Raw genomic sequence first — 17,553 nt, 5'->3', positions numbered from 1 at the left:
GGGTCTCTGGCGCTGTGAGGCAGCAGTGCTGACCACTGTGCCACCGTGCCGCCCATTGTCAGGTCAGAGCATCTTCGTGATTACCATTGCCCCAGACCATTCTGTCATATTTAGAGGACGACTTTATTGTGTCCTCCCAACAGGACCCATCATTGACATAGCTCAGGATGTCAATATGCCAACACTAACTTTCAAGAGGGTATTGGATGATTATTTGGATACTAATGGTGTGCAGGGAATGTGAAAAGGTTGGCTCTAGGTGATAGAGCCAGTGCAGGCACTATGAGCTTAAAGGCCTGTTCTGCATTGTAATGATTATGTGATTCTGTGAACACCACTCCACAATCCACTCAATCAGGATGGAAAACTATTTCAGATTGGATGCAGGAAGTGCCTCACAGCAGTGTTGTTAAGGACACAAGATGTGAATGAAAGGGGGTTTCGCCCTCATCCACTGTGCTATACATAGAATGCACCGTAATTCAGAATCCCTTGTATTTAAGCACTTCAGACATGGGAAAAGGAGTACAAAGGAAAAGTGCTTTCTTTACACCATGTGCTTGGAATATTTGCATTTTCTGAGCTGCAATGTATTCTAATCATAGATTCCAACAGTGTGGAAACAGACCATTCTGCCCAACAAGTCCACACCGACTATCTGAGGGGCATGTCACCCAGACTCACCCCAAGACCCTATCCCTTCATGTCTCATAGCTAACCCACACATCCCTGGGCACTATGGGCAATGTATCCAACTAAACTCCACCCCCCCCCCCCCCGATTCATTGCATTGTCAGAAGCTCAAACTGCAGCTCATAAACTGGAGCTGCAGTTCCTCAAGCTGTAGATGTAGTTGCCATGGATCCCCAATGGTATCCAGCAGCTCCCACACACTGCAGCTGTAACACATCACTTTTATTGTTTTATTCAAATAATTAGGTTTCAAATTTAGAAATATCACTCAAATGGCCTTTATACAGACAGTAATTGTAATTAGCTAGAATGCACAAGAGGATCATATGCATCTTTTTCCAGTACAGAGAGAAAATTAGTCATTACAATTCTGAAGTCATGACTCTACAGTCTTGAGACACTTCAGACATGGCTGCACCTTTGTAAACTCACATAACTGCGACAGGGAGGGAAGTTGCATTATTAACACTATTCTGCAAGATTCTCAGTCAAATAAGCAGGTCAACCCTGCCATCTGTTGTTATATTGAATAGTTTAGCTAGTTAAGCAATAAATTTAATGCAATACTTATACTGTCTCAGTGCTGGTTTGAACTACTGCAGTCATTCAAACTCAGGAAAAGTCACACACCTGATGCAGGGACTTGGTAGATGTCAGCTCCCAAAACTAAAGGAGTTTCTGTCTCCACTCACTGGTACTCTGGGTCTTTTGATTCAGGATTGATTAACACTCACCGTTCCTCACCTGCTGATCAAATGTTTTTAATTCAAGGGAGGGGGCCATGCTCACTCTCAGGAAGAAATGTACAATGTCCAATGTTTGCTTTCAATTAAACAATGTCGAAAATTCTATAAAAGCCTTATGTTAAAGGGCTTAATATCGAGGTGTTGCTGAACTGGGACCCAACCCAGGTCAATAAGCAGTGTGACGCGTGAGTGGGACAAGGTATAATTTTGGGCTTGGGCTGCAGACTTTTGTATCATGAAATTCCAAAGATATTGAGTTAAGAAGGGGGATGTTTGAATCATTTTAGGATGGACAAGGTCCTGGAGATTCCAAGGTGGTGTTTCAGTTTGTATTGATGAGTTTAATGTAGCCCCCTATTTATTTTTATTTATCATTAGGATTTGGCTTTCACTGGCTATTCTACCATTTATTTCCCATCCCAAATTGCCAAGGAAAGGTTAAGAGCCAGAACAGCAGATTTCTTTTCCTAAAGAACATTAGTGATCCTGAAACAAAAAACAGAAATTACTGGAAAAGCTAGCAGGTCTGGCAGCAGCTGTGGAGAGAAATCATGGTTAATGTTTTGGGTCCAGTGACCCTTCCTCAGAACCTGGTTAGTGAACCTGATGCATTTTACAAAATCAACATGGCTGCCATTAGGCTAGCTTTTAATTCCAGATTTTATTGGATTCAGATTTCATTGTGGGATTTTGACCCATGTTCCCAGAATGTTAACCTATCCTTATATGGATTGCTGGTGCAGTGATATTTCCACCATCTCCCCTTCCTTCACCTAGTGCATCTTTGTAAATCAGAATCCAAATCTCTGCCCCTCTTTTCCTAATTCACACTGAGTATTGATCATCCATTATTCCCCTCACTCACTGGCCTCTATAGGTTCCTAATCTGGTGACAGCTTGGTTGTGAAATTCTCAGCCTTGTTTTCAAAGTCCTCCGCTGTCTTACCACTCTCAATCGCAATAAGTTCCTCCCGGTCTACAGTCGTCCAACTCTGGCCTCCGTGCAGCCCCAGTTTTGTGACTCCCTCCCTATCCCCACTGGGGGAATGCATTTCACTGCTTGTGGACAAAGCTTTGAAATTCTCTCCTCAACGTCTCAGGTTTCTTTTCCTCCAGCTAAGACATTCTTTACAGCTACATCTTTGAGCAAGTTTCTGATCATTATTATCTTGTAGACAGCTTGGTGTCATATTTTGTTTGCTAATCCTGAGTACCCCCTTGGGATGTTTTACAGTGCCGAAGGTACTATATAAAAGTAAGTTGTTGTTATCTCATTTCCTTCTTGGTGTGCTCCAATGGTTTTACCATTTTGTTTTCATGTCTATCTCCCAGTGTATCACAGGCATCAACTCATGCTCCAAACTATTTGTCACGTGCCATTCACAACCAGCACCAAAATTCTGCCCAGGTCACCTCTGCCGAGCCTGGCATCTCTGGTGGAAGAAAAGGAAAAGCAGGAAGGTGCTGAGAGAGAAACTGGTCTTGGAGCTACTGAACAAAACCAAACTGAAGAGCTGGAGGCCAACACAGACTGTGGCCTCTCCTGTCGGATTTGGGATAGTGCAGATCTTGCTGAGTCAGTGATGGATGAGATGGACAGACAGAGGGAAAGCATGAGTTCCCTTTTATCCAAGGTGGATGGCACTTTATCAGACTTTAGCAGACACTCTTTGAGTGTGAGTGACCAGGGTACAGAGTTCAGCTTGGATGGACACTCCAGTCACACAGGTAAGGTCATTGCTGGGGTCAACACTTCAGTTCTAATTACTCAAGTCCTGAGATATGTTTTACAGAGTGAAACATCAGAAATATAGATGATAACAGTAGGCCATTCAGCCTCCTGTGCCTGCTCCACCATTTGATATAATCATGGCTGATCTTCAAGCTCAATACCCTAATCCCGCCCTCACTCCAGATCCCATGTTCCCTTTAGCCACATGAGCTAAATCTACCTCCTTCTTGAAAACACATAATGTTTTGGCCTCACTCACTTTAATGTTAACCTTCATACTGACTGACCCGAGATGATTCAGGAGGACGTTGAGGTCAAAATTTGTGTGTAAATCAGGGACCTGATCCACAGGGAACACCCAATCTTCTAGCAGGAGATTGGTAGAGCCCTGGGGGGTTTCCGGGGAAAATAGTTATACAAATTGTCTGCTTGGGGTTGACTGATCTTCCTTCAGGGAGCTCCCCAGCCCCAACAAAATTCTCAAACATTTTAGGATCAAGATACAAAGATCCAGTTGATACTGAAGCCTCTAACGGTTGCCTGACCCTCTCAGTGCAGGTACAGAGTGAAGATGACACTGCCTGATGAAATGCTGAGCTGTCTAACCTGTGAGGTGGATCCAAAATGCTTCAGGGTCAACTTGACAAAGAATACTCTTCATTGAAGGGAGTTTTCTCTCCTGGCCAATATTTTTCCCTCAACCAAGTCGAGCTTATCACCTGGTTATTTTCACGTTTATATTTATGGAACTTGCTGTGTGCAAGTTTAGCTGCTGCATTTCCTGGAGAGCATTGAGAGTAAGTCAAATTCAAATGTATCTTGTTGATGGTAACCAATGATTTGGAGCATCTTGAGGTCACGGAAGGCCATATGGAAATGCACGATCTACTTTTGCCAGAGGGAGCCCTGGTTCTTTCCTCTGTCGCACTCATGTCTTGTCTTATCTTTTGATTTCTATCCAAACAGAATTGCTGAGTGGACCATCGAGCTGTGGAGGTGACAGCAGCACTGACCTTTCCCAGTTCCACCACTCCTCACTTTCCTGGAATAGCTGAGATTCTGAGGACTGGGAGCTGGATGCAGGCAGCAGCAGTGTTGTTTCCGACAGACACTGCTCCCACAGATTCTCTCCGGAGGCCTGCAGTTTTTATCAGAGTGTGGTGAACACAGAGCTCCGATTGTCCAGCTGCCAAAGCATGAGTGACCGGCTGCAAGTATCACCGTCGATGGTGAAAAACTCCTCAGCAGAAAGGGCACCTTTGTTTGTAGAAAGCTGGCATATCCGAGTCCTCAAAGATTGGCCAGTTCTCCCACCTATCCCAACACAACAAGGTAAATCCATGTGGAAACAACCAGTGCTGGAGAAACTCAACAGGTGTGGCACCATGGTAGAGAGGCAGAGAGAAAAGACAGTTAATGAGATTGCAAATGTACTTCATTGACTGTTGTCAGTGACTTGGGTCTTGAGAATTAATGTGGAAATGCTGAAGAAGAGTCATATGGAACTCTAACCTATAACTATGCTGTCTCCCACAGCTACTGACAGATCTACAAGTTTCTCCAGCACTTTCTGTTTTTAGTTCAGACCTTCTGGGAGTCCTTTATAAATTGACGGTGTTTAAAATTATTTCACAGGTTGAGGGTGTAGTTAACTAGGCCAGCATTTATTACCCATCCCTGATTACCCAAAGGGCAGTTAACCACTTTACTGTGGGCCTGGAGTCACGAATAGGTAAGGATGGTGGTTTCCTTCTCTGAAGGACATTAGTGAGGTAGAATATCAGCCAAAATAATAATGAACAGGTTCAAGGGCCGAATAAAGAAGCCAAGATCCAACTCCAGATCTCCTTATGTTATAGGGTCATAGAGTCATACAACATGGATACAAACTCTTCGGTCCAACCAGAACATGTCAAATATAATCCCAAAAGAAACTAATCCCACCTGCCTGCTCCTGGCCCATATCCATTCAAATGTTTCCTATTCATGAACATATCCAAATGTCTTTTAAACATTGTAACTGTACCCACACCCACCATTTCCTCAAGAAGTTCAATCCACACGCGAACCACCTTCTGCATAAAGAATCTGCCCCTCGTGTCTTTTTTAAACCTCTCTCCTCCGCGTCTTGAATTCCCCCATCCGAGGGAAAAGACACCTCCCATAAACCATATCTATATCTCTCATGATTTTATAACATGATCGAGGAGAAAGGTCACTGCCTCCCAGAATCCCCAAAGTTCACGACCCTGAGGTCCGGAGATGTTTCTTCACTCAAGGTCGTGAACCTTGGGAATTCTTTCCTCCATGTGATTATTGTTCCTGGGAAGGCTTCAGGTCAATCCACCTCCAAAAAACTGTGCTTAGGTTTTGGTGGCTCTGACAAATTTCATCATAGCAGCCGAGATAATCCATAAAATCTGAAATATGTTCAAATTTCGCATGAAGTTTGAACATAGTTCATTCTGAAGCTAGAGTCTTAAATTTGTACACAGGCAGCTATGAAGGTTTGCAAGTTGCCCATGGTGGGTTGTAAAAATGCACTAAAAGTGCAAACCTACAGCTCAGCGAGCAAACCTACACCTTAAACCCCCCGCACATATATATATATACCTTGAAAGCACGCATCCAATGGGAAAGGTGAATCAATAGCGGCTAACAAAAGAAATTAAATCATCAGAGGAAATAGTTTGTAAGGATACCAGTAAAAGTGATAAGCCTGAGAGCAATTTCGAACCCAGTGAAGGATAACCAAGAAATTGATAAAGATAGGGAACAGAAGCTGAATATAAGCTTGAAAGAAGCATAATATCAGACTGTGAAAGCTTCGTTAGTATGGGAAGAAAAAATGATTAGTTATGGCCATGTGGAATGTAAGCACTTTGCATTTATCATGGGGAAATTTATCATGGAGAATGGTGGAGATACTAAACAGTTATTTTGAATCTGTCTTCGTATAGAAAATATCTCAGAAATACAGGTAATCAAGTGACTTGTGAGCTTGAGGAATTGACAGAAATTAATGAAGAGGTAGTACAGGCAGTCTCAGGTTGTGAACGGGTTCCATTCTGGAGTTTGTGCAGTTCGAGAGGGAGCACAATGCAGGAAAGTATAAAGTAGCCATTTGTAAGAACACGGAATGTTTGTTCATCAGGGCCTGTAAAACTACACCCCTCGATAGGATCACATTCATAAGTATGAATGTTTGTAAGTCAGATGTTCATAAATCAGGGATACCATGTACTTGAAATGCTAACTAGATTGAAGGCCCCTGGACCAGATGAGTTACATCTCAGAGTGTTGAAGGGGATAGTTTGAATTGGTGGTTATCTTTCAAAATTCTACACATGCTGGAAAAGTTCCTGCAGACTGAAGATTAACAAATGTACCTCTACTATTTAATAAGGGAGGGAGAGGAGAAAGGGGAACTACAAATCTGTTCATTAGAATTCAGTAAGAAAAATGTAAGAATCTGTTATGAAAGATACAATGATGGCACCCTTAGAAAATCATTCTAAAATTGGGCAGAGTCAACATGGATTTATGAAAACAAAGACGTATTTAACAGACCTCTTGGAGCTTTTTGAGGACGTTACTTGTAGCAATGGTAAAGGAGAACTAGTGGATATGACACATTTTCTGAAGGCTTTCGAGAAGGTCTCACACAGGAGGTTAAGTAAGCAAAATTAGATCACAGAACCTGAGGGCAATGTACTAATATGGACTGAGAATTGGTTAACAGGAGGAAAGCGGAGAGTAGGAATAAACAGACCATTTTCAGGGTGACAGGCTATTACCAATGGGCTACTGTGAGGATCAGTGCCTGGTTCACAACTGTTCACGTCTACAGAAATAATTTGGATGAGAATACCGCATTTCATTACATGCCATATGTAATATTTCCAAATATCATGACAACATATAACTATGATGAAGATGATTTGATTTATTGTCACATGTACAGTTGTGTACAGTTTTGGTCACCACACTACCAGAGGGATATGGCTGCTTTGGACAAGGTACAGAAAAGGTTTACCGGGATGTTGCCTAGTATCGGGGATTTTGGTCATGAAGAAAGATTGGATAGACAGGGTTTGTTTGCACTGGATCGCAGGAGGTTGAGGGGCGACCTGATAGGGGTTTATTAGCTTGTGAATGGCATGGATAGAGTGGAAAGTATGAGGCTTTTTCCCAGGGTGAAGGGGTCAATTACTAGGGGACATAGGTTCAAGGTGCGTGGGGGAAGTTTAAAAGAGATGTGCGAGGCAGGTTTTTCAGACAAAGGATAGTGAGCGCCTGGAAGATACTGCCAGAGGAGGTGGTGGAAGCAGATCTAACAGCAGCGTTCAAGGACAATTACATAAATAAAAAGGGACTAGAGGGATATGGATCTGGTAAATGAAGACAGTTTTAGTATGGAAGGGAAAATGTTTTGGTGCAGACTGGGGGGGGGGGGGGGGTGGTGAAGGGCCTGTTCCAGTCTTGCATTGTTCTTTGCTTTTTGTGTACCTAGGTACAATGAAAAGCTTTGTTTGTGAGCAGTACAGGCAGATCATAGTAAGCAAGGGCTTACAGATCATAGGGTGCTTGGACAGAGTGAGACACAGGAGGTGCAAGATGCAAAACCAAGATTAACAAGATCAACAGTATTTGAAGTTAGAGTCTCCATTCATCAGTTTAATAACAGCAGGGAAGAAGCTGTTCCTGAACCTGCTGGTGCGTGTGTTCAGACTTTTGTATCTCCTCCTGATGGAAGAGGTTGTAGGAGAGCATTACCGGGGTGGGAGGGCTCTTTGATGATATTGGCAGCCTTTCCGCAGCAGTGAGCTGTGTAAATGGATTCCATGGATGGGAGGTTGGTTTCCGTGATGGTCTGGGCTGGGCACATCACCTTCTGTAGTTTCTTACAGTCCTGGGCAGAGCAGTTGTCGTACCAGGCTGTTATACACCCGGACAGGATGCTCTCAATGGGGCAACTGTAGAAGTTGGTGAGGGTTCTTATGGACATGTCAAATTTCTTGAGCGGCCTGAGGAAGAAGAGGGATTGTTGTGCCTTCTTGACAATTGCATCTACATGGGAAGGCCAGGACAGTTTGCTGGTTATCATCACTCCAAGGAACTTGACGCTCTCCCCTCCTCAACCTCCGCTCCGTTGGTGTAGATGGGGGCGTGTACTTTTCCTTTCTTTCTGAAGTTGATGATCAGTTCTTTAGTTTTGCTGACACTGAGAAAAAGAGGTTGTTCTCATTGCACCACATTACCAAGACTTCTATCTCCCTTCTGTATCTTGACTTGTCATTGTTAGATGTCCGTCCCACTATGGTGGTGTCATCAGCGATCTTGTAGATGATGTTTGTTTGGAATTTAGCAGCACCGTCATGGGTGTACAGAGAGTACAGTAGGGGACTGAGAACATATCCTTGGGAGGGAGGGGCAGTTTCAGTGTTGAGTGTTATTGTGGAGGAGGTGCAGTTACCACCTTCACTGATTGCGGTCTGTGGGCCAGGAAGCTGGGGATCCAGTTTCAGGGGGCAGAGCCAAGACCAAGGTCATGGAGTTTTGAGATCAGTCTGGAGGGGATAACAGTGAAGGCAGAGCTGTAGTCAATGAGTAGGAGTCTGACGTCAGTGTCCTTTTTGTCCAATGTTCCAGGGATGAGTGCAGGGTGAGGGAAATGGCATCCACAGTGGACCTGTTTTTCCAGTCGGCAAATTGTAGAGGATGGAGGCAGGCTGGGAGACTGGAGTTGATGTGGACCATGACCAGCTTTTTGAAGCACTTCATGATATTGGAGGTCAAAGTCACTGGACGGTAGTTGTATGTGTGTTCTTAGGTATGGGTATTATGGTGGGGACTTCTTGAAGCAGGTGGGGATTTCAGCTTGGACAGGTTGAAGATGTCAGTGAGTACCTCTACCAGTTGGTCCACATGGGATCTGAGTGCTCGGCCAGGGACACCGCCTGGGCCCATCGCTTTCCTTGGGTTGACTTCCAGGAAGGCCAATCTGACATCTGCAGCGGTGACCGAGAGAACAGGTATGTCCAGCGCTGTTGGAGAAGGAGTCACCGTGCCATTGGCATTCTGCTCAAACTCAGCATTGAGCCCACCAGTAAGGGATGTGTCTGTGTCTGCTATCTTGCTCTGCTTCACTTTGTATCCCGTGATGTTGTTTCGGCCTTGCCCCAGGCAGTGGATGTCTGTATAGTAGGCTTGGACCTCTAACTTGGTCCAGTACTGCCTCTTGATATCCCTGAAGACTTTGCAGAGGTCATATTGGGAGTTCCTATATAGGTCTGGGGCGTCTGACTTGAATGCTGCACGCGTGGTCTTCAGCAGAGAGTGAATTTCCCAGTACTCAAGGTTTTTGTTTGTGGAACACTTGGAATGACTTCTCTGGCACGCATTCGCTAATGAAGTCCATGATGGTGATGGTGTACTTGTCCAGTCTTTCCACTGAGTACTTGAACACGGTCTAGTCCAATAATTCCAAGCAATACCGGAGACGCTGTTTCACAGGCTTGGATCAGGATTGTGCTTCCCTTCTGCTTGTAACCTGGGAGGAGGAACACAGCACAGTGATCAGATTTTCCAAAGTGTGGGTGGGGATGTGGAGCGGTAGGCGTCATTGATGGCTTTGTAGCAGTGGTACAGGATGTTCGGTCATCTGGTGGGGCAGGAGATGTTGGTGGGAGTTTGGCAGCACCCATGAAGTTGGCTTGATTGAAATTAGTGGCTACAATGCATAGGACCTCGGGGAATTTCATCTCCAGAGTGTTTGTGGTAGTGGCAATCATGTCGAGGGCATTTTTCACATTCGCCTGGGGTGGAATGTAGACTGCTGTCTGGATGGTGAAGGTGAACTCTCGCAGCAGGTAGTAGGGACGGCATTTTGCTGAAAGGTATTCTGGGTCGGGGGAGCAGTAACTCACTGCTGTCGCCATGTCCGAGCACCAGGAGGTGTTGATCAGGAACCATGCCCCACCCCCTCTTCACCTTACATGCAGTCCATGCAGTGTATGGAGAACCCCTCTGCTTGCAGGGTGCAGCCAGATATGGTAGGAGTGAGCCATGATTCTGTGAAACTGAACATACAGCAGTCTCTCAGTTCTCTCTGGGAAGGTAAATGTAGATCTGAGTTCATCCATGTTGTTTTCAACAGCTTGAACGTTTGCTCAGAGTATGCTGGGAAGGGGGCTTGAAACCATCTTCTTTCAGTCTAATTTCCTCACCAGCGCATCTTCCCCATTGCCTTGTAGGTTTCCTGCATCGGGATGGTCCTGGGGTCTGTGGGGTGAGTCTGCTGCTTCAGGAGGTAAGTGAGTCTGTCTGGGCCTCCGTGGGATGGGATGCCACAAGGTCGGAGATCGGGCCTGTGCTGGTCTGATCTCCTCAGGGGCGGGTCGTGTGAGAAGGATTCTTGCTCTTGGATGGTTCCGGATGTCGGAGGGGCAGGTCAGCTGCTTCAGAAGCGAAGCGAGTTGGGTCAGTCAGACTGGGCCTCCTCGGGGTCGAGCAGTCGTGCGGTCAGGGACTAGGTCTGGGTTGGATGAGGGGCCCCTTGAAGGATGTGGGCTGATCTCATTGAAACGCAGAAAAGTCTTACAGAGTGTGACATCCAGGTTATAGGCAGGATGTCTCCACTGACTCATGATTCTAGAACTAGGGGATGTCATTTTATATTAAGCGGTTGGCCATTTAAAACTGGGATGGGGAGTGTGGTTAATCTTTGGATTCTTCCAGCCTACAGAGCTGTGGCAGTTCAATCAATGGGCATGTCAAAATCAGAAATCACCTCATGATGGTGCAGGAATGTGGCTTGACAGTTGATGATCAACCATGACCAACTGAATGATAGAGCAGGCTTGATGGGCTGAATGGCCCATTCTTATTGCTCGGTTCAAAAATAAATCCATAACATTCTAAAAACAGTCAATACACTGTTTCCTAATATTAAAGGATTCTTTGAAAGATTCCAGATTCCACCAACAGCACCAAGTTTCATTGGACTCAGTTGTTGGGATATATTGTTTAGAAAAAAAACACAGACTAATGATGTGAAAACATTATGCCCACCTACCATCAGCAGCTGAGTAACATGTGAAGAGGTAGTTGTTCCAAATCCTGATCTGGGTTTCTTTTGAAATTTTGTAGCATTGCATTGGATTTTAGCAAATTTATTTCTGCCATTTTCTTCACTGGACTATGAATGTTGGCAAGTTAGAAGATTACTACTAGAAGTTCAGTCCCACAAGAATCTGTACTGGGGCCAATGTTGTTCATAGTTCAGATCAATGATTTAGACTCTTGAATAAAAACACAGCTTCTAAATTTGAAGATGAAAGCAAGTCCAAGTCTGCAACAAATTAAGTAAAGACATTAAAAAGGATCTTAAAGCATGGTCATGGGATTGGCATATTAATTTCCTAGGTTGAGAGTGTGGTGCTGAAAAAGCACAACAGGTCAGGCAGCATCCGAGGAGCAGGACAATTGATGTTTCGGGCAAGAGCCCTTCATCAGGACTCTGATCTCCAGCATCTGCAGTCCTCACTTTCTCCTGGACTATATTAATTTCCTCAGATAAGTGTGAGGTGTTCCACATTGGTTGTAAAAATAAGGAGGTCACAATTGTGATCGAGGAGCAACAGAGTTAGGACTGAAGATGTTGTGACACATGCCATTAAGGCTATGAGAGATGCAATCCGAACCTTAGAATTTATTTTGAGGAGGGTAGAATTAAAAGGTTGAGAAGTTATATTAACGTGTGTTGAACATTGGTTGGACTGTATTTGGACTGCTATATGACTTTCGATTGCTAAATTATAATAAAGGGTACAATAAATGGAAGGCTGCAAGAATGATTTGCAAGTATGAAACCATTTAATATTCTGTTATTATTTAGCAGAAGTTAGTGAACAGGTTTAACCTCTTTACTTTTGAAGAGCTTTCTGTTTCTCTGTTCTCCTCCCTTTCTCTGTGAATGCATCCAGACTATAACACTCCAAGATACCTATACAACCCCAGCACTGGCCTCCTGAGGCAGGCATGGGAGATTCATTTAAGATGCGTCTGGACAGATGCATGAGTAGGGTGGGGAGCAGAGGGATACAGATGCTTAGGAATTGACCGACAGGTTTAGACAGTACATTTGGATCAGCTCACGCTTGGAGGGCCGAAGGGCCTGTTTCTGGGCTGTAAATTTTCTTTGTTCTTTGTTCTTTTCTTTGTATTTGCTCCACCACTAACAGACAAGGCTCCAATTACCTGAGTCCCAAATCTTAGAATTCCCTCCCTCAACCTCTCCTCCTGGCTAGCTCTCTCTCCTCTTTTCAAGAAAATGTATTTCTTGTTTTGTCTTAATATCTCCTTATTTGGCAGAGTGCCAAATCTTCAGAGAATCCCTACAGTGTGGAAGCAGGCCATTCAGTCCATTGATTCCACACTGACCCTCCAAAGAGCATCCCACCCAGACTCACCCCCTACCCTAACCCAGTAACCTTGCGTTTCCTATGGCTAACCCACCTAGCCTGCACATCCCTGGAATCTATGGAGCAATTTATCATGATCAATCCACTCTAACCTGCATATTTTGAAATGTGGGAGGAAACTGGAGCACCCAGAGGAAACCCACGTAGTCACGGGGTGAATGGCAACTCCACAAAGATAGTCACCCAAGGCTGGAATCAAACCCAAGTCCCTGGTGCTGTGAGGCAGCAGTGCTAACCACTGAGCCACCGTGCCAGCCATAATTTTCTTTGATAACACATGTTAGGTGGCTTAGGCTAGTTTGCTACATTAAAGGCACTATATAAATGTAAAATGTTGCTGTCGTTGTTCACAATCAAAGCCTTCAACCTTTAACAGATCTTGTGTCCTAATGTATGCGCCTGATTATGTTGGTGATAGCTGTTTGTCACAAGGTTGTGTTGGACCTTGAGATGTCTGCGTTTGAACAGAAGGCACCTGATTAGTTTACTCTATTTGCATTCACTGAATTGTCTCTGGGTGTCAGAAATTTGTAACAGACGTGTGTTACTCCTTTCTCAGTCTGCTCCAGCCCTCCTTTGCCTTTCAGATGGATAATTCTATTGTGATGGCTACAATTTCCTTTCAGATCTGTGCTCAGGCATTGAACAAATGCTATTTGACCCACTGTAACCCTTTTGATGAGCATCTTCAAAGTGCAACTGTCCTTGACAATGAAGGAGACCTTCCCATTGTCCAGCTTTCCCATTGCTATTCCAGGGCCAAGTCAACTGGCTTTTAAAATGGCTAAAGGCAGAGACAAAGTGCTTTGCTGTTTCCAAATGACTTCACTTGAACTTCCCTTTCACTGTTTGCCATGTTTAGAATAATATATTCCCCCAGATGATGGGAATCTTGACAGCCACAATATGTGCCTTGAAGTGCCTTGTCAAATGATTCTGTCAGTACTGATTGTTTGAGATGACCATGCCAACAAGAGGCCGACTGCCCAGGTTCATGGTCCACTGAGAGAAAAGTCAATGTACAATCAGCGCTGGAACTGATTCCAGGCCTAGACTTGGTGCAGGAGAGTTGCCAGCTCGACTTGGACATGTTTCTGAACCTTTAGTCACATGACCCCCAGCCTCCGACTTCTCCTTCCAATCCTCCCACTTCCTCCAAACCAAAGGAGTAGCCATGGGCACCCGCATGGGCCCCAGCTATGCCTGCCTCCTTGTCGGATATGTGGAACAGTCCATCTTCCGCAGCTACACTGGCACCACAGTCCACCTTTTCCTCGGCTACATCGATGATTGTATTGGCGCTACCTCGTGCTCCTACGAGGAGGTCGAACAGTTCATCCACTTTACTAACACATTCCACCCCGACCTCAAATTTACCTGGACTGTCTCAGACTCCTCCCTCCCCTTCCTAGACCTCTCCATTTCTAACTTGGGCGACCGACTCAACACAGACATTTACTACAAACCGACCAACTCCCACAGCTACCTAGATTACACCTCCTCCCACCCTGCCCCCTGTAAAAACGCCATCCCATATTCCCAAATCCTCCGCCTCCGCCACATCTGCTCCCAGGAGGACCAATTCCACTACCTAACAACTCAAATGGCCTCCTTCTTCAATGACGCTCTCCACCGCATCTCCTCCACTTCCCGCACCTCCGCCCTTGAACTCCGCCCCCTCCAATCGCCACCAGGACAGAACCCCACTGGTCCTCAACTTCTACCCCACCAACCTCCAGATACATCGTATCATCCTCTGTCATTTCCGCCACCTCCAGACAGACCCCACCACCAGGGATATATTTCCCTCCCCACCCCTATCAGCGTTCCAGAGAGACCAATCCCTCCACGACTCCTTCGTCAGGTCCACACCCCCCCACCAACCCAACCTCCACTCCTGGCACCTTCCCCTACAACCACAAGAAGTGCAAAATTTGTGCCCACACCTCCCCCCTCACTTCTCTCCAAGGCCCCAAGGGATCCTTCCATATCCATCGCAACTTCACCTGCACCTCCACACACATCATTTACTGTATTCACTGCACCCGATGTGGTCTCCTCTACATTGGGGAGACAGGCCGCCTACTTGTGGAACGTTTCAGAGAACATCTCTGGGATACCCGCACCAACCAATCCAACCGTCCCGTGGCTGAACACTTTAACTCCCCCTCCCACTCCGCCAATGACATGCAGGTCCTTGGGCCTCCTCCATTCGTCAGACCCTGGCCACACAACACCTGGAGGAAGAGCGCCTCATCTTCCACCTAGGAACCCTCCAACCACACGGGATGAAGTAGATTTCTCCAGCTTCCTCATTTCCCCTCCCCCCACCTTATCTCAGTCCCAACCCCCGGATTCAGCACTGCCCTCTTGACCTGCAATCTTCTTCCCGACCTCGCCGCCCCCACCCCCTCTCCGGCCTATCACCTTCACCCTCACCTCCTTTCACCTATCGTATTCCCAGCGCCCCTCCCCCAAATTCCCTCCTGTGGTGTAAAATTCCAAGCAGTGGAATGTGGTGAAACGGTTAAAAATTATGTCCCAATACATGTGTGAATAATAATGTAACACATGTATTCCTCATTCCTGAAGAAAGGCTTATGCCCGAAACATCGATTCTCCTGCTCCTCGGATTTGCCTGGCCTGCTGCGTTTTTCCAGCACCACACTTTTCAACTCTCGTCTCCAGCATATGCAGTCCTCACTTTCTCCAGATTGAACACAAGGCCTACCTCTGATTTCTACCAGCACTCTTCAGATTGGGTACCCTTCCACTGAAGGAAATGGAGCTGAAGGACCAGACATTCTTACCACAATTGCCTGTAAATCCTCCTTTCAGCGAAATCCCAGCAAATTAAAACTGAGGCATCATGGTGGCTCAGTGGTTAGCACTGCTGCCTCACAGTGCCAGGGACCCATGTTTGATTCCAGCCTCAGGCGCCTGTCTATGTGGACCTTGTATATTCTCCTGTGTCTGTGTGGTTTTCCTCCGGGTGCTCCAGTTTCCTTCCACAGTCCAAAGATGTGCAGGTTAGGTGGATTGGCCGTGCTAAATTGCCCCTCGTGTTCAGGGATGTGTAGATTAGGTGCATTAGTCAGGGGTAAATGTGGAGTAATAGGGTAAGGGAATGGATCTGGGTGGATTACTCTTCAGAGGGTCTGTATGGACTTGTTGGGCCAAATGGCCTGTTTCCACACTGCAGGGAAACTTTGATTTTATTTAAGGAAGCAAGCATCACAGATTTTCATGTCCATTTATCTTCCTTTGAGCAAAATGCTCTCAAAGTGTGCAGGGTGAGGAATGTTAGGTGTTTTCTTTAATGTTTGAAACCTGCGCTGAAGAAATGAAAGAGCTGTCTATTGACTGCGGGGAATAAAATGCCCATTATTCTAGCAGACTCGCCTCTTGGTCGTTTGTTCTGTGTCAGACTACTCTCCTACGAACCTGACCTTGAGAATTTTTTAAAACACCTCCCCCCTACCTTTTATCTCAGTCCACTTGGCACACCAGCCTCATTCCTGAAGAAGGGCTTATGTCTGAAACATCGATTCTCCTGCTCCTTGGATGCTGCCTGGCCTGCTGTGTTTTTCCAGCATCACACTTTTCAACTCTGGTACTCCAGCATCTGCAGTCCACACTTTCCCCAGCCTCCAGTGCCCCATCCCCTCCCTCCCCACCCCATCCACTCATTGATTGTCCCCCAGCACTGTCATCTGGACAGCCAATCAGAAAGCTAACAGTCTTTGTTACTTGATTGGTTGATTCCTGACTGTTTGTCAAACTATTTTATAGTCCCCATTTCAAAAGTACATTGTGTGCATTGTTTAACAATCTAGAATATTGTTTTTGAATTATCGCCCGTTTCCTTTTTCACTTGCATGGAATGTGTCTATCACTGGCCAGACCAGTCTTTATTGCACATCTGTAATTATCCTGGAGGAGGCGAGCTAATATTCTAAGCCGCATCATCAGGTGGGGTGTAGATACAATGCTGTTAGGTAGAGAATTCCTGGAATTTAACACAGTGACACAGAATGACTGGCAGCAATGTATTCCAAAGTCCTTAAAGTCATGACTTCGAGGAGAACTTTGTATCTGCCATCCTTGTCTTTGAGATGTGAAAGGTTGGGTTTGAAAACTGTTGTTGGAGGTGGCTTGGTGACTTATTGCAGGGCATCTTGTAGATGGCAGAGACTGCTGACACAGTGGTAAAGGGAGTGAGTGTTGAAGGTAGTGGTGTGGTGCCAACCAAGCAGGCTTCTTTGTCCTGGAGGGTGTCAAGAGGCTGTTGCAGCTGCACCCATCCGGGGTGAGTGGGGAGTATTCCATTACACTCCTGACTTGTGGCGGGGCTGTTTTTTTAACCCCCACACTACCACCTAACTGCGGTAATGCTTATTTTTTCCTCAGCACCCATGGTGTGTGTGTGCAGGTGTGAGACACAGTGAAAGACACAAAGTGCACGAATCTTTATTCAATTTCCGCCACCAGGAAGATAGGAAAACACCCGGGTGGCCAGTGACAAACACTGCCCTTCACATCAAAAGGGCAGTGCTGTGTGATCAAAACAGTGAAAGGGAGGGTAGGGACTAAATCAAAACAGAGTTGGAGGGAGAAATGATGCACTCCACTCCCTGCGGCGCCCACCTCTCCCTGAACAACTCCAGGGTGTTGGTCGACACCACGTGCTCCTTCTCCAAGGACTCCCGGGCCCTAACGTAACCGCGGAAGAGGGGCAGGCAGTCGGCCCTAACGACCCCCTCCACGGCCCGCTGCCTGGACCTGTTGATGGCCAGTTTGGCCAGGCCCAGGAGCAGACCCACAAGGAGGTCTTCAGACCTGCCCTCCTTCCTCCGTACCGGGTGCCCAAAGATCAGGAGCATGGGACTGAAGTGCA

This window comes from Chiloscyllium plagiosum, chromosome 19 (genome assembly GCF_004010195.1).
Source record: "Chiloscyllium plagiosum isolate BGI_BamShark_2017 chromosome 19, ASM401019v2, whole genome shotgun sequence".
NCBI classification, from domain to species: Eukaryota; Metazoa; Chordata; class Chondrichthyes; order Orectolobiformes; family Hemiscylliidae; genus Chiloscyllium; species Chiloscyllium plagiosum.
Note: the sequence above shows the minus strand (reverse complement) of the source record.